This window comes from Ahaetulla prasina, chromosome 1, assembly GCF_028640845.1.
Source record: "Ahaetulla prasina isolate Xishuangbanna chromosome 1, ASM2864084v1, whole genome shotgun sequence".
Classification (NCBI taxonomy): Eukaryota; Metazoa; Chordata; class Lepidosauria; order Squamata; family Colubridae; genus Ahaetulla; species Ahaetulla prasina.
Genome location: NC_080539.1, coordinates 207471015 through 207498906, shown reverse-complemented (window position 1 = coordinate 207498906; position 27892 = coordinate 207471015). Strand labels below are relative to the sequence as shown.

The 27892-nt window shown below is 38.0% G+C and overlaps 1 protein-coding gene across 4 annotated transcripts in view; it reads right to left on the bottom strand.

Annotated features, from left to right (window-relative positions):
- Positions 1-27892, bottom strand: part of CALCRL (calcitonin receptor like receptor) — a 91511-nt gene that overhangs the window by 52789 nt on the left and 10830 nt on the right. Inside the window, exon 1 of one of the 4 annotated variants that reach the window (XM_058189139.1) lies at positions 27654-27802. The exons of the other annotated variants lie outside the window; for them this stretch is intronic. The gene's annotated coding sequence lies outside the window, so the exon portion shown is untranslated. Of the gene's footprint in view, positions 1-27653; positions 27803-27892 lie in introns of those variants that run through there. 4 annotated transcript variants of the gene reach the window in all.

Genomic DNA, 27892 nt, shown 5'->3' with positions numbered 1-27892 from the left:
CTTGTGCAAAGCAATAATATTGAAGTAAGCTAAAAATGAACAATTGTACATATTCCATTAGAACAGAATGGGAAATCTTTGAAATTTAGCAAAGGCTAAGAGGAAATTAAACTAAAAATAAAAAGCATTGTGCACTAAAAAAAAACCATATGGTTAGGAACAAGCAGTTCAAAACAGTGTATAGCTATGTTATAATTCAAGAATTACTGAGGGGTCCATTTGTCACCTGCTTCCTCCCACCCACCCCTACTACACACACTAGAAATATTATTTTTGGGACAAAGGAGACGGACTTAGACTAAACAATACAATAAGATGAAAAGAACTGTAGCACTTAGAATCTTTTATCTTAGAGAAGATGTATTGTAGTTTCACAATAATAAACTTTATGTCCAGGCACAAGCCAATAATATCTATAAATATTATATTATTTATTACCACAAGATGCAATAATTCTATCAAGTTAGAATCAATTCATCCTTAAATGCTGTAATTCTAAGAGCCGCTGGTTGGTTGAATTTCAGAATTCACGAGGGTATCCCAGTAAGGATGCTCTGACTGTACAAGATCATTTGCTGAAAGTGAACAAAATGAATGAAACGAAGATCACATTGGAAAATACCAAGTGCCTTCTATACAAAATCCAAATGTAACAAAGTTCAGGTACATCTTTGAGGTTTTCTTTAATATAAATCTCTTGAGTTATTGATAAAACAAAATACAAAACAGATGATCAATTAAGATCTTAGTCTCACTGAACAGCAGTGGTGAATTTGTTTCACTAGTTTTAAATTTTAAATATTTAATATAGTTCTAAGCTGCTGTAACAGGAATGCAATGTCAATACTGACCACTTGTTCAGCAGGTGTTCAAAGTTATCATGGCATGGAACAAGATCTACAACAAGTTCACTGGAGCCATTGCATTATCCCAAGAGTCACATGATCACTATTTGATCATTCAGCATACCACATGCATTTACAAACGTTGCAGCATCCCATGTTCATCATATGCCATGCTAGAAGTCAGCGTCTAACAAACAAAAGTCATGGAGAAGCTGGCAGGAGGTTGTAAATGGGGGTCAGGTGATGTTACTCTTAACAACTGTAACCAGAACTGATGAACTGACATTGTAATTTGGGCATGATTGTGTGATATTTCACTTTACAACCCCGTTGCTTAGTCTTGGAGATGCCAGTCCCAACTGCAGTCAGTAAGTAAGTGGGGACTACCTGTATTGCAAGAAATATTTGATCAATCAGTTATTAACCATAATGGTCAAAATACTGAAGGCAAAAGCAACAGGTACATATTTATGCAAAGGTGAAAAGCAATCAAGGTCGCTACTGTAATGTTTTAGAAATATTGCTAAGAGCTTACAGCTATTTCATCCTGGGCTTTATAAGTTGATGCAGATAGGGGGCTAGATTATGTGTAATGACTGGGTACAATTTGATAATAAGAGACATAATAATAATTTAGATGACAAATAAAATTTGAATTACAAAAAATCTTTCCAAAGCTACTCACTGTAATTTAAGTTACAACTAGCTGTTTTGTCTTGTACCTGACTTACGTGGCAAATGAGTTCCTTAAAGAGAATCTTATTAAATTGTTCCATTAAGAGTGATAGTACATTAAAATGAATTCAAAATAAAGCTCTGGAATATCTAAGAAACTATGAGGTTATGAGTTAATTAGTTAGTTCCATACTAATATTTCAGTCTCCAAGACCTAAGGCCTCAGGACATAAGATTCATATCTGTTTCCAAATCTACACTTATAACTCATTCTTTAAGAATTTCTCTAGTTTCCTTATATTTCACTAATGGTAAAAACTCTGATGAAAGACCATATTCTGTCTGATGAGACTTTCTTCCAGTCTGACTGATATTTGTCAAGGACTGTTGTGGGTATCAAGCCTACTGGGCAAAAGTTTAGCTTCACCATCACTAAAAATCAAACTTAATGTTCCATTTTAGGCAGTTCTACCTCTCTTCAGAAGTTTGCATGAAGTATCTATCTAGAAATCAGCGGTGCTACTTTCAAAAAATGTTGAATAAACCGACTCCAGCAAAGTAGGCTTGGAATAAAGGTATGTTTGTATGTGAAATTCACAGACGAACTGTGCCAAATATTTGGCTGCAAAGAATTTGATAGTAGCCAAATTACAAGAATTGGTACTTTTATTACATTCTGTACAAGTCAGACTATTGTATATTTATACTAATTCCAAATCTGGACAGCAACATGTAAGCAGGAACTGGACAAATTACAATGCATCCAGAAAAATGTTAAGACAGCCAAGCTTTGAGAGAAAAAGAAATTAAGGGAAAAGATAATTTGCTGTGTTTGTATATCTGATAGCCAGAACATGGGAGAGTCATTCTCTATTGATCCAGAGAGCAGAACTAAAACAAATGCTTGGAAAATAAAGGAAATAATTTTGGCTACTCATTAGCAGGAGATCACTAAGTTCAAGAATTCAAGAATGGGACCAACCAACCAACCACACTCAACAAGTTTACTCCTTAATGAAGTGCATCTATATGGAGGGAAGTATGCAGTGGGGCACCTCAAGGCTCTGTCTTAGCCCCAGTACTCTTCAATATCTTCATTGAAGATTGAGATGAAGGGATAGATGGCGAGCTCATCAAATCTACAGACAACACCAAGCAGGCAGGTATAGCCAACATTCCAGAAGATAGGCTGAAGATATAGAAGGATCTTGACGGATTTGAACACTCGGCCCTATCTAACAAAATTCAATGGTGAAAAAAGTAAGGTTCTACATTTAGGCAAAAAACAAAACAAAACCCAAATGCACAGGTGTAGTATAGGTGGTACCTGGCTCAATAGAAGTAATTGCAAGAGGAATCTTGGAATCCTAGTGGACAATCACTTAAATATGAGCACGCAGTATGCTGCAGTTGCCAAAAAAGACAACACAGTTCTAGGCTGCATAAACAGAGGGATAGAATCAAGATCACATGAAGTGTTAATACCACTTTATAATGCCTTGGTAAGACCACATTGGGAATACTTCTTTTTTTAATTTACATTTATATCCCGCCCTTCTCCGAAGACTTAGGGCGGCTTACATTGTGTAAGGCAATAGTCTCATCCTATTTGTATATTTATATACAAAGTCAACTTATTGACCCCCCAACAATCTGGGTCCTCATTTTACCTACCTTATAAAGGATGGAAGGCTGAGTCAACCTTGGGCCTGGTGGGACTCGAGCCTGCAGTAATTGCAGGCAGCTGTGTTTAATAACAGGCTATCTTACAGCCTGAGCCACACCGCGGCCCTTCATCCAGTTTTAGTCACCACAATATAAAAAAGATGTTGAAACTTTAGAAAGAGTACAGAGAAGAGAGACAAAGACAATTGGGGACTGGAGGCTAAAATATATGAAGAACAGTTGCAGTAATTGGGTCCATCTAGTTTAATGAAAAGGATTAGGGGGTGACGTGATAGCAGTGTTCCAATATCTAAGGGGCAGCCACAAAGAAAAAGTCAATCTATTCTCGAAAGCACCTGGAGGCAGGACAAAAAACAATGGATGGAAAGTAACCAAGGAGAAAAGCAACTTATAACTAAGGAGAAAATTCCTGACAGTTAAAACAATTAATCAGTGGAATGACTTGCTTCCAAAAGTTGTGAGTGTGCCAACACTGGAAGTTTTTTTAAGAAGAGCTTGAACAACCAGTTTTTTGAAATGGTATAGGGCAAGAGTGTCAAACTCAATTCATTGAGGGCCACATCAGGATTATGTTTGACCTCGGAGGGCCAGGGTGGGCATGGCCAGGGAGGGTGTGGCCAGTTTGATGTCACTCCTATAGGTAGACACTCCAAACCTGACAGCAAAAACAGGTTCCTGAGCTCTGTTTTCAGCTGCTGTGGCCTCCTGCAACCCTCTGCCAATGAAAATGGAGCTGGGGGGGCATGCAGCCCTCCCATGCTCTATTTTTGCTGGCAGAAGTACCACAGGCCAGTTCTTTGCTGTTTCCAGGACGGCCCCGCGAGCCAGATCTGAACACCCTGCAGGCTGGATCTGGCCCCCAGGCCTTGAGTTTGACACCCCTGGTATAGGGTCTCCTGCTTGACAAGGCATTGGACTAGAAGACCTCTAAGGTCCCTTCCACGACACTGCTATTCTGTTATTGTGACCAGACTTAAGTTGATTTAATTATATTTGGAATCTGGATCTGGAAGCAGTTAAGCAAATGTTTTGGGTGGGCTTGCTCTGGAGATATTTATACAGAAATGAAACAGTTAAGGGAAGCTTATTGCACACTCTATTACACTATTGTAATTACACACTGTAGATCCTACATAAGAAAAAGTTGGGCTAGATAATTTCTATTACAATTCAGCTTGTTGGTTCAAAATACCGCAGTTGTGAATTGATTAAGATTCTATATTGTTTTATGAAGTTACGACATAACAGGGTGGAATGTTGTTTCTAAACGATTCACACAGTAGGGATTTTTAACAGTTCACCATGTAGAGAGGCAATTTTCTTAATAAAATCTTCCCACACTATTTGAGGCACAGCAGATGAATGTTCAAGTGTTGTGTGGGGGATACTGCAAATAGGCACATATCACACAAGCTCCATATTATAACATAAGTGACTTTGTTGGATATTTATAAACTTAAGCAAAGTTAGTCCTAGTTAGTTTGGATAGCACTATACTAAAAATGTGGGCTAAACAATGAATTAAAAAGTAGTAACAACCCCCCTGCATGAACTCACTAAGAGAGAAAAAAATGACAACAATACAGAATATAGATCTGCGATTTTTAGGAGAAACCCTCCTATAAGATCACCTCTTACAATATTAGACAACACAGTATCAACAGTAGAAATGTTCAAGTTTCTACGTTTTATCATATCTCAAGACTTAAAACGGACACCTAACATCAAAAAAAGCACAACAAAGAATGTTCTTTCTGCGCCAACTCAGAAAGCTCAAACTGCCCAAGGAGCTGCTGATCCAGTTCTAAAGAGGATTTATTGAGTCTGTCATCTGCACTTTTGTAACTGTCTAGTTTGGTTTTGCAACCCAATAAGACAGACATAGACTTCAGAGGATAATTAGAACTGCAGAAAAAACAATTGCTACCAACCTGCCTTCCATTGAGGATCTGTATACTGCACAGTCAAAAACCGCCCTGCTTCGGGTGACCCGCTCTCTCCTACATCAGGAGGTGCGGGATGACCCGTTGCAGGGACGTGCCGAGGAGTTTAGTGGTTATCTATACGATAAAATCGTTCAGCTCCGGGATGGCTTGGACCGAAATTGGGATGATCCGGGTGAGAGGGCGGAGTCGCATCTTGTTGAGATTGTTTGGGATGAGTTTGACCCTGTGGCTCCCGAGGACGTGGACAGGTTGTTGGGGAGGCTGCACACCACTACATGTTTACTGGACCCATGCCCTTCCTGGTTGGTGCTGGCCTCACAGGAAGTGACACGAGGCTGGCTCCAGGGGATTATCAACGCTTCTTTGTTGGAGGGGGTTTTCCCGGCCACCTTGAAGGAGGCAGTGGTGAGACCCCTTCTCAAGAAGCCTTCCCTGGACCCAGCTATTTTAGGTAATTACCGTCCGGTCTCCAACCTTCGCTTTATTGCGAAGGTTGTAGAGAGTGCTGTGGCACGGCAGCTACCCCAATACCTGGATGAAGCTGTCTATCTAGACCCGTTCCAGTCCGGCTTCCGACCCAGATATAGCACGGAGACAGCTTTGGTCGCGTTGGTGGATGATCTCTGGAGGGCCAGAGACAGGGGTTATTCCTCTGCTCTGGTCCTGTTAGACCTCTCAGCGGCTTTTGATACCATCGACCATGGTATCCTGCTGCGCCGGTTGGGGGGGTTGGGAGTGGGAGGCACCGTTTATCGGTGGTTCTTTTCCTATCTCTCTGACCGGTCGCAGACGGTGTTGACAGGGGGGCAGAGGTCGACCGCGAGGCACCTTACTTGTGGGGTGCCGCAGGGGTCGATTCTCTCGCCCCTTCTGTTCAACATCTATATGAAGCCGTTGGGTGAGATCCTCAGTGGCTTCGGGGTGAGATATCAGCTGTACGCTGACGACACTCAGCTGTACTTTTCCACCCCGGGCAACCCCAACGAAGCTGTCGAAGTGCTGTCCCGGTGTTTGAGCTGTACGGGTCTGGATGGGGAGGAACAGACTCAAGCTCAATCCCTCCAAGACGGAGTGGCTGTGGATGCCGACACCCCGATACAGTCAGCTGCAGCCGCTGCTGACTGTCGGGTGCGAGTTATTGGCCCAAGGGAAAGGGTGCGCAACTTGGGGGTTCTGGATGCACGGCTGTCGTTTGAAGATCATTTGACGGCCGTCTCCAGGAGAGCCTTTCACCAGGTCCGCCTGGTTCGTCAGTTGCGCCCCTTCCTCGATCGGGATGCCTTATGCACAGTCACTCATGCTCTCATTACCTCTCGCCTGGATTATTGCAATGCTCTCTACATGGGGCTCCCCTTGAGGTGCACTCGGAGGCTTCAGTTGGTCCAGAATGCAGCTGCACGGGTTATAGAGGGAGTTCCACGTAGCTCCCATGTAACACCTCTCCTGCGCAGACTGCACTGGCTACCTGTTGCCTTTCGGGTGCATTTCAAGGTTTTGGTTACCACCTTCAAAGCGCTCCATGGCTTGGGGCCTGGGTACTTATGGGACCGCCTACTGTTACCTCATGCCTCCCACCGACCCGTACGCTCACAGAGAGGGACTTCTCAGGGTGCCGTCCGCCAAACAATGTTGGCTGGCGGCCCCCAGGGGAAGATCCTTCTCTGTGGGGGCTCCTACTCTCTGGAATGAACTTCCCCCTGGTTTACGCCAAATACCTGACCTTCGGACCTTTCGCCGCGAATTAAAAATGCATTTGTTTATTTGCGCATTTGTTTATTATCTGGCTTAAGTTTTTCTTAAACTGCTTAAATTTTTAAATTTCTAAATTCTATTTATGTTTTAAATTGGGTTTTTAGATTTTAAATATTTTAATGTTTTGGCCAATTGTATAATAAGTTTCTTAATTCAGTTTTTAATTGTATATTGTTTATGTTTTATCCTGGCTGTACACCGCCCTGAGTCCTTCGGGAGAAGGGCGGTCTAGAAATCTAATTAATAATAATAATAATAATAATAATAATAATAATAATAATAATAATAATAATAATAATAATAATTATTATTATTATTATTATTATTATTATTATTATTATTATTATTATTTTCATTTGACGCTGCCCATCTCACGAGATCCAAACAAGGGGCCCTACTCCGGGCCCCTTCTATGAAACGCTGACATCTAGTAGGACCTAGAAAATGTGCCTTCTTGGTTGCTTGCCATCTGGAACAACATACTCCCAATTTTAAGATTGCACTAACACTGTTGGTTTTCCATAAGGGAAAAATGTTTTGGGTTTTTTTTGCCCTAGGCATCTGATCAGGTTGCTGGATGTAGTGGTTGGTAACTGAATTACTGTTGGTTGGCCTTGGTTATGTCACATTTTCCTTGGTTGTTGTTTTTTTACCTTGTTGGTTTATGTTTTTGGTTTGACATCACAATTTTAAAGATGGTTAGCATATAGGGTAAATAAAACAATTAAATAAAGGCATATCCAAATTAATATCCTCACAGATATCAAAAAATGCTTCACTTAGCAATAACATGGCTTGAGGAATTAGATTAACTAGCGAGTGCCTATGCTGTATATGTATGTGTGTGTGTTTTCTAGCATTGGGAAGCAAGTTAGATTAATTATTTCATTTTACACCTCCCCCCCCTTGTGATTTAAATTATATTGATTAAAATCCTTCCCTCCTAAAATGTAATTATAGGGGTGGGTTTTAATTAGAAAAAAATAGAGTTAGGTTCTTGCGCAGTCATAATGCTTTCTGATTTGGTTTATGCAAGCCATTTCTCTAGATTTAATTCACAGGACAGTTATCAGGAGGAAATAATCCCATTTAATCTTCCATCAGTCTATTACAATCAGAAACAATGCTTTGTTCTGGCTGATGCTATACGAGGGCATGGAATGGACAAGGACCATAGAAATAATTATTTTGCTAGACTTGAAAAAAAACACCGATTGTCCTACAAAACAGGTCTTTAAGCTGATCCTCCTTTTTCTCCTCTAAATGAGAAATTGAACTGTTCCAGAAATTTTTAAATGGGAGAAGTACAGGAAATGACATTTCTGTTTCAAGTCAAATACGTTTATTACAGTCAAAGACCAGAGACCAGAACCAGTTAAGAACACTCAAGGAATATCCAGTTTAAAACTCTAGAATAAAATAATAAATAATATTTTATCTGTTATTTATTATTTTATTCTAGAATTTTTAACTGGGTATTCCTTGAATGTTCTTAACTGGTTCTGCTATCTGGTCTTTGACTGTAATAATCTTACTTGACTTGATATTTCTGTTGCCTAAGAAAGACAACTGAGAAAAGCTAATGAGCTTCCTTGTAAAAGGTGAAGCAGTAACAGAATAACAGAATAAGAGAGTTGGAAGGGACCTTGGAGGTCTTCTAGTCCAACCCCCTGCCCAGGCAGGAAACCCTGTACCACTTCAGACAAATGGTTATCTTCTTAAAAACTTCCAGTGTTGGAGCATTCACAACTTCTGGAGGCAAGTTGTTCCACTGATTAATTGTTCTAATTTCTCCTTAGTTCTAAGTTGCTTCTCTCCTTGATTAGTTTCCACCCATTGCTTCTTGTTCTACCCTCAGGTGCTTTGGAGAATGGCTTGACACCCTCTTTTTTGTGGCAGCCCCTGAGATATTGGAATACTGCTATCATGTCTCCCCTAGTCCTTCTTTTCATTAAACTAGATATACCCAGTTCCTGCAACCGTTTTTCATATGTTTTAGCCTCCAGTCCCCTAATCATCTTAAAAGGTAAAGGGAGAGACAATTAAAGGAGAAAGAAAATTGCACAGATTTTGTTGAATAGTGTTTACTTTGAAGTTAAAAATGATGATAAAAGTACTGACATCCTTGAACAATACATTTTACAGTAGAAAGCAAAGCTGAGTAGTTACCTTAAAAGCTATTACTGCATCCGTCCATGGCAACAATATATAAGAATTAACTGTGATACAGTATTTAATTCTGAAGGAAGAGTTCAACTCTCCCTTCTGCTACAAACATACCAGTTTCTCTTTCTGCTAATGCTACTTACACAGTAAGACTATTGTTAGATTCAGAGCCTCTCCAATGGGAACAGAAGGAAAATGTTTTGCTACTGGGTGAAAAGCATGGGTTAGCTTTTCATCCTATTTATATTCCATTTACTGAATTACAAATCTAAGTGGATACGTTTGGATAAAAATTATGCATTTTTGAGTGACTTCATTATTTATTTATTTGACTTGATTTTTATCCTGCCTTTATTGTTTTTTAAGTAACTTAAGGCAGTGGACATATATAATATTTCTTCTTCCATTTTTCCCTACAATAACAACCCTTTGAAGTAAGTAGTCAAAGGTGGGACTAGAACTCACAGTCTCATGCTCTCTTCTCTACTATGTAGGTATAAGGCTCTTGTGATATGAATCAATTAAAATCTGAAGTTTGGATATTTACCGATACAAATCATTCATGAGTGGGATGGCTGAAATGAAGAGTTAATTGCTATTTTGAAAACATTAGAAATATTTAGAACCAAGTTAAGCTTTATTAAATACCTGAAAACCACAAACATCTTGAATTTAATTAAAGTTGAGCTTTGGCAAGAACATTATGCTATATCTTATAACAATGATGTCAATAAAAGTTTTTTTGCAGTTACTGTTGTTCAGAGCTGGTAGATTGTAATAGCTATAAATCCTGTAAATAGATAAATAAAGTAAGAAACATCAATCTTCTCAAATGAAGATTGAGCAACATCAAGATTAGATTCTGCCATTTGGGAAATGAAGTCATAACCTTAAGTCATGAATCTTTCTTCTTCCCACCCCACTTCTCTCAAGGGCAAACAACTATGTTTATTGCACATTGCCTTGATACTTGCTAAACTAGCCACTTAGGCATCCTGGAGAAAGTCATTAGATTTCCAGTGTTGGAAAAAATCACATTAATACCAGGCCCACAATCAAGCAGTAAACAATACCCCAATCTTTTCTGAATTACAAATTCAGAAAACAATTAAACAGTATATACAGTATATATTTGACTAGGTATAACAGCCTAGTCAAGGATCTACCAAGAAGAAAACAACCCTCCCGCTAACATTGATAGGGCAAGCTGTATATAAACAGAAAGCAAATCCTACTCCTGCTAGATTTGATAATGTTACCTAGTTGTATGATGAAACATCTTTAAGAAAATGAGAATTCTAATTACCGTATTCTGTGTGTACCCTTAAATTTCTAGAGTAAATATAGGATTGTGGTTCTCAACTTTTTCTTCACCATGTACCCCCTTTAAATACCTTTTGGGCCACAGACCAGGGTCATGGACACCCAAGACTTAACTCCAGATTTAAATCATAACATTTCTTCAAGCTTTCGTGGACCCCCTGTGATGATATCGTGGCCTCCCGAATCCACAGACCACAGGCTGAGAACCAGTGATATAGGATATAAATGAATGAGTGAAAAATGATAGTTCTAAAATGAGGAAATTAATACTGCATTTTTAAGTTTGTGGTCCTTGAAATAGGAATTAGTTGAGGCTTTCCTTATCTAATGATGTGGAGATAGTTGGATTTATGATCCCTCAAATTCTCAGCCAGCATGAGGAGGAACATTTGAATTTATTTTCACCAATACAACAATCCCAGATTTCTTTACACATTAGTATCTTCTGTTTGAAAGATGGAAGGGAAGGGGTACCTGGTATCCTCTAAGCAGTTGATGGTCAATACCCAGATATAACCGAACTAATAATTCAGATTATCTATGTAGGACTTCACCCACATTTGTTGCCATCCTCCTGAGGATTGCTCTAGGTCTAGGATATTTGCTGCTTAAGGTGGAGGAAATATAATGCCCCCTTTCTGTTGAAGCAAATTGGACTAATAGGTAAAACTCACCTTTTTCAACACTGTGGATCCTCGGTGCTCTCTGAGCTTGGCTGCTCTCATTTTAGTTTCACAATAACTCAGTGTAGTATGTTAGGCTAAAAGATAGCATTGGGCTCATAGCCATTTAGTAAGCCTTCTATCTCAGTGGACTTTCTCATCCAATGTTGTAATCCAGTGGCACATTGCAATGCAACCGAGTTAAATAAGCAGCTCCACATGAACTGGGAAAGAGTATTATATTTTTCCCTCTCTGTGTAGTTTATTTACAAATAGGGATGTTTGGGGAATTCCTCTCTATCATATTCTGACAAAAAAAATGAATTTAGTACTTCCCAGACTGGAATATCAGAAGGCTTTTTCCAAATTTTGCAGTAAGCTTTTAAAAACACACACATAAATTCACAATTTGTGGATAAAATAGTTTTGAAATTATAAAATGGAATGCGATATTTCTTATTCCGTCAGAATGTGGAACTGGGACAAAATGGATTTATGAATGAATACATACAAAACAAAGTCCGGAAATGGACTTTGGTTCTCTCTGTTTGGATTCCCATTAAAGAAATAATATGGATGAAGATACAGGAAATTTGCACAGATCTTTCCAGGACCAATGAATGGAAATCACTGCATAAGCAAAAGCTGTTTATGCCATTTCTGGCCAAGTCTTTCCTGAATGGATGCTAACTTCTACAAAGTGAATTCTGTTCACTGCTATAGCCTGAAGTATGGTGGTATATGCTCCGGTGGATCATAGCATGTTGGTATAAAATAAATTTATGCTTGATTTTTTTTCTGTTCCTAGACAAAGATAGATCTTCCAAAAGTAATATTTAGAAGAAAATTTTCCGACTAGGTTTAGTAGATTTGATTTAGCTGAATCTTAGTTTTCCCTCCAGTTTCACTTGATTTTCTTGTCCAGATCTTACTTCCAACCCTGTGCTCAGCTCTTCTAAAATAAATAATCTAGAACTTGTAGTCAGTTTAGCACTTCTCATATTAACAGGACAGGAAGAAACTAATATGCCTAGTAATTAAATGAACAGTTCCATATGGAATTTTTAAACTGGTATTTGATATTGAATCATCAGTATGGTCTACGTATTTCACAGTTTTCTACAGAGTTGTCAGGCTTAAACCATTCAGACACAGCAGTCCTCGATTTACAGCCATTTGTTTAGCAAACATTTGAAGTTATAATGAAAAAAGTGTAAAAAGTTACTTACGACTAGCATTGATTGTCATGGCAGCATCCTCATAGTCACGTGATCATGATTTGAGTGCTTGCCAACTGTTATGCATTTATGATGGTTGTAACATCCTGCACTCATGTGATTTGTGTCCTAACCAGTTTACTGTTGGCAAGCAAAGTCAAGGAAGCTGGCAGGGAAAGTTGCATGTCAACTTTGTGATGTCTCGCTTATTGATCGCACTGCTTTTCCAGTTCCTATTGTAGTTGTAAGACAAGGATTACTTGTATAACATTCCTATTTTCTGATACTCTCCCTCGGATCAGGCTTGTATAATTTTCAAACAAGAATTAAACAGGGTGACTAGATCCAAGTGGGAAGAGGCCTTCTGTTCAATTAATAAAAATAAAACCAGAGTTCTCACTCAAGACACAAGTGACCAGGCCCAAATTGTCTTGCTTTGGACACATTATGTGAATACTTAGCTTTCTGGAGAAAGTTCTAAAGTTGGGAAAGGTAGGAGAAAAGACAAGAGGGTGACTAGCATCAAGGAAGGTGGACTCAGTCACTATGGTAATTGGTGCATCTTAGGAAGATCTGAGAGATCAGGTTAGGGACAGATCCCCTTGGAGGAAATATATTATATATGGTTGTTAAGATTGATATAAACTTGATGATGCATAATCAACAGAATCATGGGGAAAGAGATGATGAAGATAGAGAAATCCTTTGCCTTGACCAACTGTTTTAAGCACAGTATTCTGGTCTCTTTTGAATGTGGATTTCACATTAAACAAATTAAACAAGACAAATTGCTTGTGTGTCCAATCACACTTGGACTTAGAATAAAGTATTCTGTCCTGTCCTGTCCTGTCCTATCCTGTCCTGTCCTTTATAAATGTTTTAACCATAATATAAGTTTTAAGCTATAACAACCACCTTAACCAAGTTTATTTAGCCATATCTACATCCTGCCTGCTTTTTTCTGCAGATCAAGAGCAAGTCATAGCACATTTTTTTCTAGGATCCAAACTGAGTTGATCATCAAGACTAGAGGTTTAGTCTTCCGAACTTTTGGATTCATGTTGGAGCCCATCCTCTGGGAACTTTTCTCTACCAGAGTATGTGCTTTGCGCTATTCTATGTGTAGTATTTATATGATGCCTGGTTGCGTATGACTTTTTATTTTGTTGATTGGCCTGTTGATGGCCAGCTATTTTCTTTTCTAGTCTGAATTACTGTGAAAGAGGTGGGATAATTGGGAAACAAACTGAAGGCATTGATTCTCACATAATTATTTGTAATAAAATTTATTCCCTAATTTTTGTTGTTGTAAGGAATAATGTAAAGAGACAGCACTGCCTGGAATATAGGAAAGGAGAAAGGACAGTGGATATTTAAAAAAGCTAATCACCTCCAGGGAGCTAGACTAAATTAAAAACCTTAAGACCATCTAAAGGAAAATCTAAAAAGAAATATCAACAGCAGGTAATCCTCGATTTACAACAGTTTGTTTAGTGACCATTCAAAGTTACAACAGTGCTGAAAAAAGTGACTTATGACTGTTTTTCACTTATGATTATGACCAGTAGTGGGTTCCACTTACCTTCGCTACTGGTTCGGCATCGGGAGCGTGCACGAGCTTGCTTCGCTCACGCGCAATGCTTCTGCGCATGCACAGAACGTCCGTGATGACATTCGGGCGGATGGGCAGAGCCTCCCACTGCCACTACTACCAGTTCGCCAGAACTGGGGCAAACTGGTAGAAACCCACCACTGATTACGACCTTTGCACATCCCCATGGTCACATGATCAAAATTCAGACAGTTGGCAGCTGGTTCATATTTATGGCGGTTGCAATGTCTCCGGGTCACATGATCACCTTTTGTGCCCTTCTGACAAAAAAAGTCAATGGGGAGGTCAGATTCACTTAACAACCGTATTACTAACTTAACAACTGCAGTGATTCACTAAACAAATGTGGCAAGAAAGGTCAAGGGATGTTTTTAATTACTGTGTGTATTTATATTTTATCTGCCTGTTCACCGCCCTGAGTCCTTCGGGAGAAGGGCGGTATACAAATTAAAATATTATTATTATTATTATTATAAAATGGGGTAAAACTACCTTAACAAATGTCTCACTTAGCAACAGAAATGTTGAGCTCAATTGTGGTTGTAAGTTGAGGACTATCTGTAATGAAAGAGCAAGGTTTCAAAGTATCTTACATAAAAAAGATCTCAATTTATATCTTCCATCTGCTTTAAACTCTGAAAAAGTAGAAACATAGAAATTGTATTTGGTAATGTAAAGTTCATATTTATCTTTGAGAAAGCTACGCCAGTTCAATTTCTCAAAACAAATATGCCAAAACTGAATTAATAATAAATAGTTCAATTCAAATAATGAAAAACTTGCCTCAGGCTTTTTATCCCTACTTCCAACTTCTTTTTCACACATAGCATTTGTAACTTTAATTTTAGTTTATGTGTATTTATGCATATTATATACAAACTATATTTTGCCTTTCCCTTCTGAGACTATTTAATGGAGCTTATGATAAAAAATAATGAAATATCTATTTTAAAAAAATAATCATAAACAGCTAGTTCTTTCTTGATTTCCAGATGGGTTTGAACACAACTTGCTATGTTGCTCGAATAGGGTTGCTCTGAATCCAAAACAACAATATAGGTATTTGTTTTTCTTGAGAACTAATGCTAACTATGGTCTGCCCAAAAACTTGGTTAAGACAATTAGAAACCGTAAGGAAAAAGCTTTTGAGACCAAGGAAGAAAAATGAAAGGTAAATAAGGAAGCCTAAAACTCATGCCTGATCTTTTAGAACAGAGGTGGGTAACTTATGACTTTTCTAACCTTTAGCATAATTTTATAAGCCCTGGGCAATGTATGAACTTTTGTAACAAGTTATCTATCCCTAGAAAAAAAGAGGAGAGCATGTTTGAAGGAGAAAATGAGAATGTCAGAGAAGAATACCAATACCAATAGAGGGACAATAGAGCCAAGGACTCCACAAACGAATATTGATTCTCCAGTTCAGTTTTTGCTCTGGCTTAATCACCGCTATCTTCAACCCCCTCCAAGATTAACCTGGAAGGAATCTAATATGAAAGCGGTTGCTGTTTTAATACAATGATACAGTATTGGGTTCATCTCTAGAACTTGCTATATAAGGAGCAGTGGTGGGTTTCAAATTTTTTACTACTGGTTCTGTAGGTGTGGCTTGGTGGGTGTGGCTTGGTAGGTGTGGCAGGGAAAGGATACTGTAAAATCTCCATTCCCTCCCCACTCCAGGAGCAGGTTACTGCAAAAATCCCCATTTCCTCCTGATCAGCTAGGACTCGGGAGGCAGAGAATAGATGGGGGGCAGGCCAGTCAGAATTTTTACTACCAGTTCTCCGAACTACTCAAAATTTCCGCTATTGGTTCTCTAGAACTGGTCAGAATCTGCTGAAACCCACCTCTGGTAAGGAAGTATTAGACTGCCGTAAACAGGTAGTCCTCAAGAAACAACAGTTCATTTAATGACCATTCAAAGTTACAATGCCACTGAAAAAAGTGACTTATGACCACTTTTCATATTTATGACCATTGTAGTATCCCCATGGTCAGGTGATTTACATTTGGATGCTTGACAACTTACTCACATTTATGACGGTTTCAGTGTCCTGGGGTCACATGATCCCCTTTTGCAACCTTCTGACAAGCAAAATCCTCTGGGGCCTCTGGTGGCTCAGCAGACTAAGTCTGTCTGTTATTAACACAGCTGCTTGCAATTACTGCAAGTTCAAGTCCCACCAGGCCCAAGGTTGACTCAGCCTTCCATCCTTTATAAGGTAGGTAAAATGAGGACCCAGATTGTTGGGGGCAATAAAAGTTGACTTTGTATATAATATACAAATGGATGCTTAACACAGTGTAAGCCACCCTGAGTCTTCGGAGAAGGGCGGGATATAAATTCAAATAAAAAAAAAAATCAATGGAGAAACCAGACTGACTTAACAACCGTAGTACTAATTTAATAACTGCAGTGATTCACTTAACAAATGTGGTAAGAAAAGTCATAAAATGGGGCAAAACTTTCTCACTTAACATACATTTTGGGCTCTATTGTGGTCATATGTTGTGGACTATCTGTACTAGGAAAAGTAAAATGATCATACATTTTGGTGCGGGAGGAGGAAGTAACCAAAAGGAAAGAGATGTTTTTTGGGAAAATCTTAATTAAAAATCATGGAACAAATTCGAAACTGTCCAAGTGACACAGGAACAAATGGGATGTTGTTGCCAGCCTCCTTTATCTTTCGTCCTAGGGCAGTGATGGGATGGCAATCCAAGTTGAGTACATCATCAATGGATTGGATGGGGTGGAGGGGGAACCAAGGATAGGGGTTTTTTTAAATCAAATTTCCCAGAGCAAATAATGAAAGCAAACAGTTAAGCATACTTTTGACAAGCTGAGGTATCAGCCTATCAACCACTCATAGAAACAAGCAGAGACCATAACAGTAATGGATTCACTTCAGTGCTTGATATAACAGCAAAAACAGACTTTTCCACCTGAAAAGACTGACCAGTAAACAAAACAACATAATTTCTGCATCACCACCAACCCAAAAGCTCAACAGCATAGCTATCTGTAGATATGCATATTGAACATGTCCTGTATATTGTACACATTTGCATTTGATCACTTGCCTGAAAAAGAAATGTACAAAAAATAGAAAAAAATATTTAGCTGCAGATTATTTCAGAGAATGCTATTCCAAACTTGGTGAACTAGCTGGGTGCCTTATCCAGCAGCTCTTAGAAGGCAGAAACATGTACACAAGTTGTACCATAGGGGGCCTAAGCAAATTAATACACTCTAAATGTATTATAGTGTAAATGTAATCATAGATTTCAAACATCTGCTCAAGTATATGTGAATTAGTTAAGCCTTTCCCTCAGCTCATGCACTCTTTTTTCCTCCAGAATTATGCATATTAACAATGACTACTTTAAACAGAGCAGCTATGGAATATACCTTTTAAAGCCGTGATGACAAACCTATGGCACGCATGCCATAGGTGGCACATGGAGCCATATCAGTGGGCACGCGAGCATTGCCCTAGCTCAGCTCTAGTGCGCATTTGCGCACTAGCTACCTGATTTTTGTGACTTCCAGTCCCACTGGAAGTCAGCAAACGACCATTTCTGGCCTCCAGAGGGCCTCCTGGGGGGTGCGGAAAGCCATTTTTGCCCTCCCTAGGCTCCAAGAAAGTCTCTGGAGCCTGGGGAGGGCAAAAAATGGGCCTACCGGGCCCACCATGCCATTGTGTGCCAAAATTGGGGATTGCGCGTGCATGCATGGGGTGCATTGAATTATGAGTGTGGGGACACACACGTGACCCCCCCCCGCTTCCCACGCTTTTGGCACGGGAAGGCAAAAAGGTTAGCCATCACTGCTTTAAAGTAAATATGTTTAAAATAACCATAGTTTGGATTAATCACAGCATGCTGAGTGGGGAAAATAAAAAAAAAATCTGTGGTTAAATCAAATGTAATCATTGATGTGCCGAAGGAGAAGTGTGAGACAGTATCTTCCTGAATGTCCAGTCTGATTACTCTACCAGGTTGCTGAAGGTGCAAAAACTGTAAAATACTCACACTAGTGTCAGTTCTCTAGCAAAATTATGTCTCTAAGAAGTTGTACATTTTGGAGACCAGAGAACTCTTAATAGGTTAATTTGTGCAGTCTTTATTGTAAAATATTGGTTCTTCCTAAACAAATTTATCCTAAAACATTGATTCTCTCTGAACAAATGACAGCTATACACTTAATTGTCCTTCATTGTGTTTGTTGATGTGCACTTCACTGTATGGAAAAGATTAGTCATCTTATCAAATGGGTCTGAGAAAGGAAAAGGAAACTGGCTGTTCTGTTGATGGGGGGAAAGCCCAGGAGTGAAGAAAATGCAAAGATGTTTCCTTCCAAATGTGCAGATCGTGTGGAAAATGAAACTGGAGGTCAGGGTGAGGCAGGCTGGAGAGAGGCAAAGGACAGGCATTCAAAATGATTCAGTGAGCCTGTTCCGTTCAGGTAAATTAGCTGCTGTGTTAAGAAGCTGTTCCAACTTCCTATTGGTGATTGGGATGGGAATCTCATTACAATGGCCTTTCTGTTAAGATATTTTTTTTTTGCACAATAAAAATCAGCAAGCTATAAATAATCCAAGACAAAGAGTAAGAGTACAGCTTCTGCCTTTTTCCAGGACATTTTTGTAGTTGTTTCCATTTCTGGTCTAAAGAAAGGAAATATGGAAAAATATAATAAGATTAAGTAAGAGTAACACACAACCTATTTCCACTTCTCTGCTTAGGGACACAGAAGGTAAGAAGCAGCTAGGTTTTTGTAAGAGCTGAGCCTGTTTTCCAGAGTACAGAAAATGTTTTAAGTTTTGGTAGTTCTCAAGGCCATCAACGAAAGATGCCCATTAATTCAGAAAGGCTGAAGGAAATAACCTGGAATATACTTTCTATCTTTTTTATTTAATTATTAAATGTATAGGTGCGTACACATGCCTCATTTCTTTGCAATGCAGTGGGCACGCAATGTGGATGTTATGTGAAGCATTGCAAGTGCATCTTTTTGCAGTGAAATTTCTAATCCAGCCATATTATGCTGCCAAAACTAGCTGAGGAAGTTAAAGATCCAGAGTTCTGTAAACTTACTGCTAAATCCTGGTACAAAGTTCAACACTACTCGCCATATAAATGGCAAATACAAGGTGTTGGTGATCACCTTTAAAGCGCTCCATGGCATGGGACCAGGTTACTTACGGGACCGCCTACTGCCGCCAATAGCCTCCCATCGACCTGTACGCTCTCACAGAGAGGGTCTCCTCAGGGTGCTGTCAGCCAAACAATGTCGACTGGCGGCCCCCAGGGGAAGAGCCTTCTCTGTGGGGGCACCTACCCTATGGAATGAATTACCTTTGGGACTACGCCTTCTTCCCGACCTCCGGGCCTTTAAGCGCGAGCTCAAGACCTTCTTGTTTCACCGAGCAGGGCTGGCCTAAGGGCAATTTTAATGGGTGGTTTTATTGATAGTTTTAGTTTTATAGTTGTTATTTTAATATTCGGCCTATGGAATCAGATTTTTAAATTGAAATAGCGTGTTTTAATTTTTGTATATGTCTTTTTAACTTGGCTGTAAACCGCCCTGAGTCTTCGGAGAAGGGCAGTATAGAAATGCAAATAATAAATAAATAAATAAATTTTATTAATCCAATACCGAACATATAAGAAACTAGCAAATTCTAAAAATTTTCTACAAATGGTTAACAAACAATTTGATTTGTCAAAGAAATCTGTGAGATTATTACATGGGCTAATGATTGATTGGGAAAACATTCCATTATAATGGGTATGAGGGATACACTGTGCACTGAAAGAACAAGCAGTAGTATTTAATTTAAATCCATAGGTTTCATTTCAGCTAGTCGTGTTTCCTCCTAACTATAGCTCAGATTGCTGTTTACTTAATATGTGCTAATCATAATTCAATGAAGTCCTAAAACCAAATTTTTCAGTAGTCTAGGAATGATGGGAACTGCTATCCAACAACATTTGGAATGCAAAATCCTGCCCCACTTTTAACAAAAACATGAGCACATGTTATGATAGGCATTCCCCGGATTATTTCTTGCCTTTTCAAGCAACAAAAATAGACAAGATTGATTATTTTAAGATCTTTTTTAGACTATGTCCACTCCTGTACTTTCTCCCATATCTCACCAAGAGAGAGGGGGGCGGGAGAGCGCTACACAGTTTTGCAGCTGACATGATGGTTTGCCAAAACGCCATACACTACAGAAACAAGCAGCAATTATACAATACTGCAGCCTGGGATTTCCCCTCCCATAGGTTCTCAGCCAGGATAATTTATGGCTGAGAATTCTGGGAACAGAAGTTTACACATCTGGATGGCACTAGGATTGGGAAAAGTTGTAATATTGTATGTCCTCGGATCACTCAATGACTAAATGGTAGCTTTTCAAAGAAATATGTTGAAATTATCATTCCAATGAGCCATTTACAATTCCCATTTATGACCTCACATATCCAGCCACTTGTGAGGGCTTATGAATAATATCTGAACATGTGAAATTTCTGAAGTATTGAAGAATGTTTTCTATTTCTGAAGTACTGAAGCATATTTTTTTCACTAAAACAATTAACTATGATCTGGATTAGGAATACATCGTGCTGTGTGATGTTTTGAAACAGATCAGTGATCAAGCTAGTTCAGTAAAGTAGATAAGCTGTTAAAGTAGTTCTTTAAGGTTTCAAATAGCGAACTTTTCTGCTCCAAACTGGATATGTTGGGAATAAAATATAATCACTCCGTTCCTCCCTGATTACATCAATTTGCATCAGTTGGAAGACAATGTCTCATTTCAATTGCCGGTAGACAGACATTAGAATATAAGATCTATTCTAGTTGTTCCAAAGGTGCTTCTTCAAGAGGCAACTGGACTTTCTGGGGGGTGGGTGTTCACTCATCTAAGAAGCTTCTGGAAGCTTCTTCAGAAGAAGTTTCTTGGATGAGAAGCAAAACATCTTCAAAGAAAAAAAAACCCGCAGAAAGTGCAGTTGCCTCTTGAAAAAGCACCTTTAGGATAACCATGACCTGGATGACTGAGAATCTCCATAGATCTATTCTAGTGTTTTCCCCAACATAGTTAGACTATGTATCATACGGGGAAGTTCCACTGTGTGGAAACCCACTCCCAGTACCATGATTTTTCTTTTAAAAATTAAAAGAATAAGAAATAAGAATAAAAAGGGTTTGATGCCACTGTTACTCTTGTAGCAACCATCAAGTAATTAAAACAAAGCATGATGCAGCCAAAATGATTTGAAAAAGAACCCCACCTACTGACTCAACGACAGCCAGAAAAAAAAACCTAAATAAAATATTCTGTGATTAAAACATTGAGTGCCGCAAGCAAACACCAGTTTGATTTTAAGATAACAAGTTTTCATTTGGCTAAAAATCTCTGAATACAGGTAGTCTTCGACTTACGACTAGAATTTAGCCCAAAATTTATGTTGACAAGTGAGAAATTTGTTAAGTGAGTTTTGCCCCATTTTATGACTTTTATTGCCCTGTTTGTTAAGTGAATCACTGCAGTTGTTAAATTAGTAACATGGCTGTTAAGTGAATTTGGTTTCCCCATTGACTGCTTGTCAGAAGGTCACAAAAGGAGATCACATGACCCTGGGATGCTACAACCGGCATAAATGGGAGTCAATTGTCAAACATCTGAATGTAAAATACATGGGGATGCTGCAATGGTCATACGTAAGTCACTTTTTTCAGTGCCACTGTAACTTCGAATGGTCACTAAGCAAACTGTTGTAAGTCGAGGAGTACCTGCAATCATTTTTGAAATTGCTTGTCCACTACTTTTTAGCTATTAGGAACTATTGGATTAACAAGTTTTACAGCATCTGGTGAAAGAAGTTTTAAGCATAAGTGTAAGAATTTTTTGGATTAAGCAGCAAAAGATGATTCTGGAAAGTTAAAAATAGACAAAGATTCCAGATGGATATGAAGTAAGATTTTGGAATTAATTATAAGAGTTTTCCCCCATGGGACAATGCTTTTGTTCGAATTCTTTTTTTTTAATGATAGGATGGGACATTGAAGGTTGGATACTAGCAGGAACTAAAGATTACAATTAAAGAACACCACTTAAATTTGACTTACAGATGCAGAATGGAGAAAAAAGTTTTAACATTGGACATACTGAAGGATGTTTTTGAACAATGAAACCAACAGGTAATTTTAAGAAAGTCTGTTTCTATAGACAGACTGTGTTTAAAAGGTGTCTTGGACTAACTTTATCCAGACAAGACTGATTTGAAAGTGGATTTAAAAATGACAGGTTATAGAGAAAAATGTGCTACTCAGAACATACAAAAGAAAGCAGCTGATGTCTTAAAGGACATAAAAATAAGAAAGCAAGAGAGTGACCAGGATAATTTTCCTATATTGGATTTACAAAAAAAGGCTTGTTAAAGCTTTGTAGAATTTTATGAGATGGGACATAGAAAAAAACGGCAAGAAATTAAGTTATAGGACATTATTTGATGGGACTAAAGCTTAAGATTGTTAAAAGTTTTTTAAAAAAGAATATAAAGTTGGTTTATTTCTTCAAGGTTAACATAAATATGTAGTCATCTAAATTGACATTTGCTAATATCAGAACTGAAATGATGAGGTGTTAAGGATCTGTTTATAGATAAGAGATGGGATATGGGAAGAAAAGATGATTTGTTGTATTTCAGGAGGTGATTAAATTACTGAAGTTGCTTATACTTATGAAGAAAGGAAAAATCATTTCTTTATATATTTCTTTCCTTTTTCTTTACTATATTCTTATTTTTTCTTTCTTTTCTATTTTATTCCATTTTTCTTTCATGCACCTATTTTTTAATTCTTTAATTTTTTTTAGTTTGCATTCATTTTCTTCATTGTGATTGCAATTTTTAATAAAATTATTAAACAAATATATACATGTATAATGATTACTTGAAATACCCTAGCAGACCAGCAATGGTTCGAAGGCCACAGTTTGGGAGCTGATCGTTGTTTTAGCACTGCCAGACAAGGTATGCATCATGACAGAAACATTTCAGGTGATATTAAATATTCAGCGTAATAACATAAATGTTTTAAAATATATTTTATCCCCACTTCCTCGCATGACAAGAATACATGATACAATATATATTTCAGAGATGCACCGGAGAATGTCAACTACATCAAAAGGGCAGATGCACCTTGGCAATTGAAAACATGACCCTTTTTAATATGCACTGCACACATTGCCCACATGTTGAGAGAGACAGGGCTTCAATTTCTCAACCACTGCCAGCATTTTGGTTTTATTGACATACAGGCACACACACACATACACACACACCAATGGAGACCTTTATTAATCCTGATTATTAACCTGAGCATAATGTCACAGAGAGTCATGTGATAGTGAGATCGGTGGCATAAGAATGTAATTAATGAATAAATAAGTATAAAAGTAAATAAATAAATACATAAAAATGGAATAGAATGGACTGGAATATTATCAGTGTTATCATATTATAGTTACTGTCACTGTCACTAGTTACTGTTATGAGTTCATGTGTTAATATCTTTTTTTTTTATTCTAGTCTTTGTGTAACTGACATACCCTGCATTCATACCCTGTATTCAAAAATGCATATATAAATATATACTTTGCTCACATAAGAACAAAGCCAAAGCCTTAAGATGATGAGTGAGATCTCATCGAAACGTTGCCTAAATACTTCCAATCTTACACGGGAAAAGACCCGAACATACCAAAACCTGAATACACACACACACACACACACACACACACACACACACACACACCAAAAATATAGCATAGGACACAATAATTAAATTTGATTTGAAGAGTATGCTGAAATAATGGGGAAAAACAAGAATGAAATGGAATATTGGGAGATAAGTGCACCCAACACTTCGTTAAGTAGATCTCTGAATCTAAAATTCTTACGGCTACAGCTTTCTCCTTTTTTTCACCCCAATTGTGGTCTTATTTAGGTTATCAAGGAAAGATCTATTAGGAGCAATAACTCATACCAGTATCTTGAATTACAGGATTCTGATACCTTCTTAACTGGAAAGCCTGTAACACTTTCCCAAATCCAAAAGAAGCAGTGTGTGCTGTACAATCGTTGACCAGCGTTGTAGCCAGTTAAAATTTAGTGGCATAGAGAGTAACTTTAAGTATTACAGAGTGAACAGCAAACATACTTGGCTACAGCTTTGTGAAGCACCCTCAGTTAGTAACCTTGCAACAACTAGCCTTTTCTAAGAAACATAGACTAAAATAATATATGCATTAAAAAAATTAAAATAGCTTATTTAACTATATATTGATCCTTTAACACTTTCTTTGCCCCCACCCTTTTTTTCTCTGCTTGACATTGTGAAGAGAACCACTTTCCTCACTTGCCCTGTTGCTTATATGATTCCTGAAGCTCAAACAGAATTCCAGATGAGGGATTCGATTGACTAGAGAGGGTTTAATACATTTCCAACATCCTATGAGCTGTCCCCTCCCCACTGTTCTTCTATATCTCATAGCTGTCTTCTTCAGCACTCTTTCCTTCATGGTCTACTCCACATAGGCTTTCACAACCCTGAAAGGCAGTGCCAATACTAGCCTTCTCAACTTCAGCAAAGACCCAATGCTGCATGTGGTTCTGAGGCCTCTGTAAAATAATAGTCCTGCTTTTTAAGCATTAAAAATAAGGACATTTCGTTTGAAAATCAGGTTGTTTCTCTCCACGTTGTCTGTTTTTTGTTGACACAGCTTTATCAGCTGCTCTTATCTTCAACACATTATCTGAGAAACTTCACTAGTTCTTTTAGTTGTTTTCCCATGCACAGAGAAGAACCCATTTCATGGTTGGTTGAAATAAGTTTTTGAGTTGGGAGAAGTTTCACGTCAAGGACTTTAACTGAAAAATGAGGCTCAAATGGAGAGCTTCCAATGGATGAAATATCAAAATCAGTTTAGAACATCAGCTATGCTTTCACAAGAGTCAGGTATCCTCCTCCTTCTCTTCTGACCTCCCCATCCACCCATAGCAAAAGCTTGCCAAACATGCACCAAAGACAAATTCCTTGTGTGTCCAATCACACTTGGCCAATAAAGAATTCTATCTATTGAGAATGCAGTTATGCTGCTACCCATATAGCTGTTTTGAGATGTAGTTTTCCATGTGTTGAAATAGGACTCCAGGAGAAACTTTGGGTGTCAGCAAATTCATCTCCATATCTATGTCATAAAGCAAAACTGTTCTACAGGTATAGATCAAGTTCTATCTTTCCAGAAAACATGAAAACAGATCAAGTATATTTGTTTTGTATTGTGTACAGATATTTATTTGCATATGACTAAAAGAAAATATTGCAATAAAAGCAAAGTGGTGTGTCTCCTTATGGTGTATTTTATTTCACTGTCTCTGTGTTTAAGAATCTGTACACAGATTTATAATAATATTCATTGGAGAATGAAAAGGCACTGCAAAATGAACGGCATATGCAATATATTTGATAAGTAAGTAAAAGGAAATTGAATTTTCTGAGGCACGTAACAGAATATCAGAGTTGGAGGAACTTTGTTTCATATAAAGCTCACCATTAGAAGAAATAAAAAAATGAGACTTTTCATCTATACCCCATCTTATTCCCTCTTCCACAATTATTATGGAAGGATCTCCAACCCCCCATCCCAGAATACCTATTTAGAAGACACAGGAAGCTGTAGTAAGAAAGGGAAATCAACAAAAATGCCAACCTGGTCCCTTAATTCAGTGACTATCGGATTGCAAAACTTGATTCAACCTACTGTAGCAAAACAACCAACTGTCCTAAGAAATGGCCATTCATTTACTTGCTTCAAGTTCATGGACCATGTGGTCAGTTAAAGATATAATAAATATATGAATCTGACAGGGGTAATTTAATTCTTTTTTTAAGGTTGCGAATCAAGCTGAATAATTAAAGAGATTAATTGTGTGATATAGTACCTGAGCAAGGGTCAGGGAATTCTGGATTTTAGTTTTGTGAAGCTTAGATTCCATAAATCAATCGTATAAGGATAATTATGTTGCTCAGGGAGATTATCCCACAGAAGAAGAGTAGGATATCAAATTGAGAAAATCACAAGATTTCAGAAAGAAAGGAAAAAAACCTTAAGAATTTTAATAAATTCTTTCCCCACTTCTACTTTACTAAGCTTGTTCTAAAATTAATCGCTGCCAATGGTACGTCAAGACAAGGATCCGTTATTCTTCCCTTTGACTTTGGGCAGAGGAAAGTAAACCCGACTTTTAAAAGGCATATGATTCATATAAACTTGCAAATTTCTGTAAGAAGTACAGTTAAGTCAATTTGTCAGTATTATACCAAATTACATCAAAGGATTTGTGAGGACTGTAAAAAAATTGCATCATTGGAGAAGCTAGAACAAATGGTATAATCTTTACAGAAGAATTTGTATAAATTGGGAATGAACTTGGGAGACAGAACAATGTGACCCAACCAAAGAAATAGCTCAATCTGCAAAAGGAATATGGAGTCTTCAAAAAAAAAAGGCGTATGATTCATATTTTATTACAGAAAATTTTGAAAATGAAGATAAAGATGAAACCAGAATTTTTCCTTTGGGGTTTAATGGGAAAAGACCTGGAGAAAAAAATTGGAACTTTTCTACTATATATGTTGAGAGCAGCAAGATTATTGTATGCACAAAAATGGAAGGACACTTCGATTTCCACTATGTATGAATGGTTCAACAAGTTGATGGAGTTGGCTGAAATGGCAAAATTGACTTATTTTGATTAAAGAAAAAAATATAAGTACTTTTGTTTCCACATGGCTTCCGAAGTTTGTGCCTGAAGTGGAAAAGAATGAAACTTTGATTTTGGGTTTTACCGATTAGACTGATAGATCCTTTGAGAAATGGCTTGTTTATATTATTATGAAAAAGCAAAAAGTTGTGATTTATGTTAATGCCTTATTTTAACATAACATAATAACAGAGTTGGAAGGGACCTTGGAGGTCTTTTAATCCAACCCCCTTCCCAGGCAGGAAACCCTACACCATTTCAGACAAATGGTTATCCAACATTTTCTTAAAAATTTCCAGTGTTGGAGCATTCACAACTTCTGCAGGCAAGTAGTTCCACTGGTTAATTGTTCTGTCAGGAAATTTCTCCTTAGTTCTAAGTTGCTTCTCTCCTTGATTAGTTTCCCCCCACTGCTTCTTGTTCTACCCTCAGGTGCTTTGGAGAATAGTTTGACTCCCTCTTCTTTGTGGCAACCCCTGAGATATTGGAACACTGCTATCATGTCTCCCCTAGTCCTTCTTTTCATTAAACTAGACATACCCAGTTCCTGCAACCGTTCTTCATATGTTTTAGTCTCCAGTCCCCTAATCATCTTTGTTGCTCTTCTCTACACTCTTTCTAGAGTCTCAATATCTTTTTTACATCGTGGTGACCAAAACTGAATGCAGTATTCCAAGTGTGGCCTTACCAAGGCATTATAAAGTGGTATTAACACTTCACGTGATCTTGATTCTATCCCTCTGTTTATGCAGCCCAAAAAACTGTGTTGGCTTTTTTGGCAGCTGCTGCACACTGCTGGCTCATATCTAAATGGTTGTCCACTAGGACTCCAAGATCCCTCTCACAGGTACTACTATTGAGCAAGGTACCAGATATACGGTACCTGTGCATTTTGGTTTTTTTGCCTAAATGTAGAACCTTACTTTTTTCACTGTTGAATTTCATTTTGTTAGATAGCTCCCAATGTTCAAGTCTGTCAAGAACCTTCTGTAACTTGAGCCTATCTTTTGGAATGTTGGCTATTCCTGCCAGCTTGGCGTCATCTGCAAATTGATGAGTTTTCCATCCCCTTGTCCAAGTCATTGATGAAGATTTTACTGCAACAAAGAGAGTCAGAAATCAATGCTTCTTTTTCTTTTTTCTAATCCTTCCTCAGTTCTCT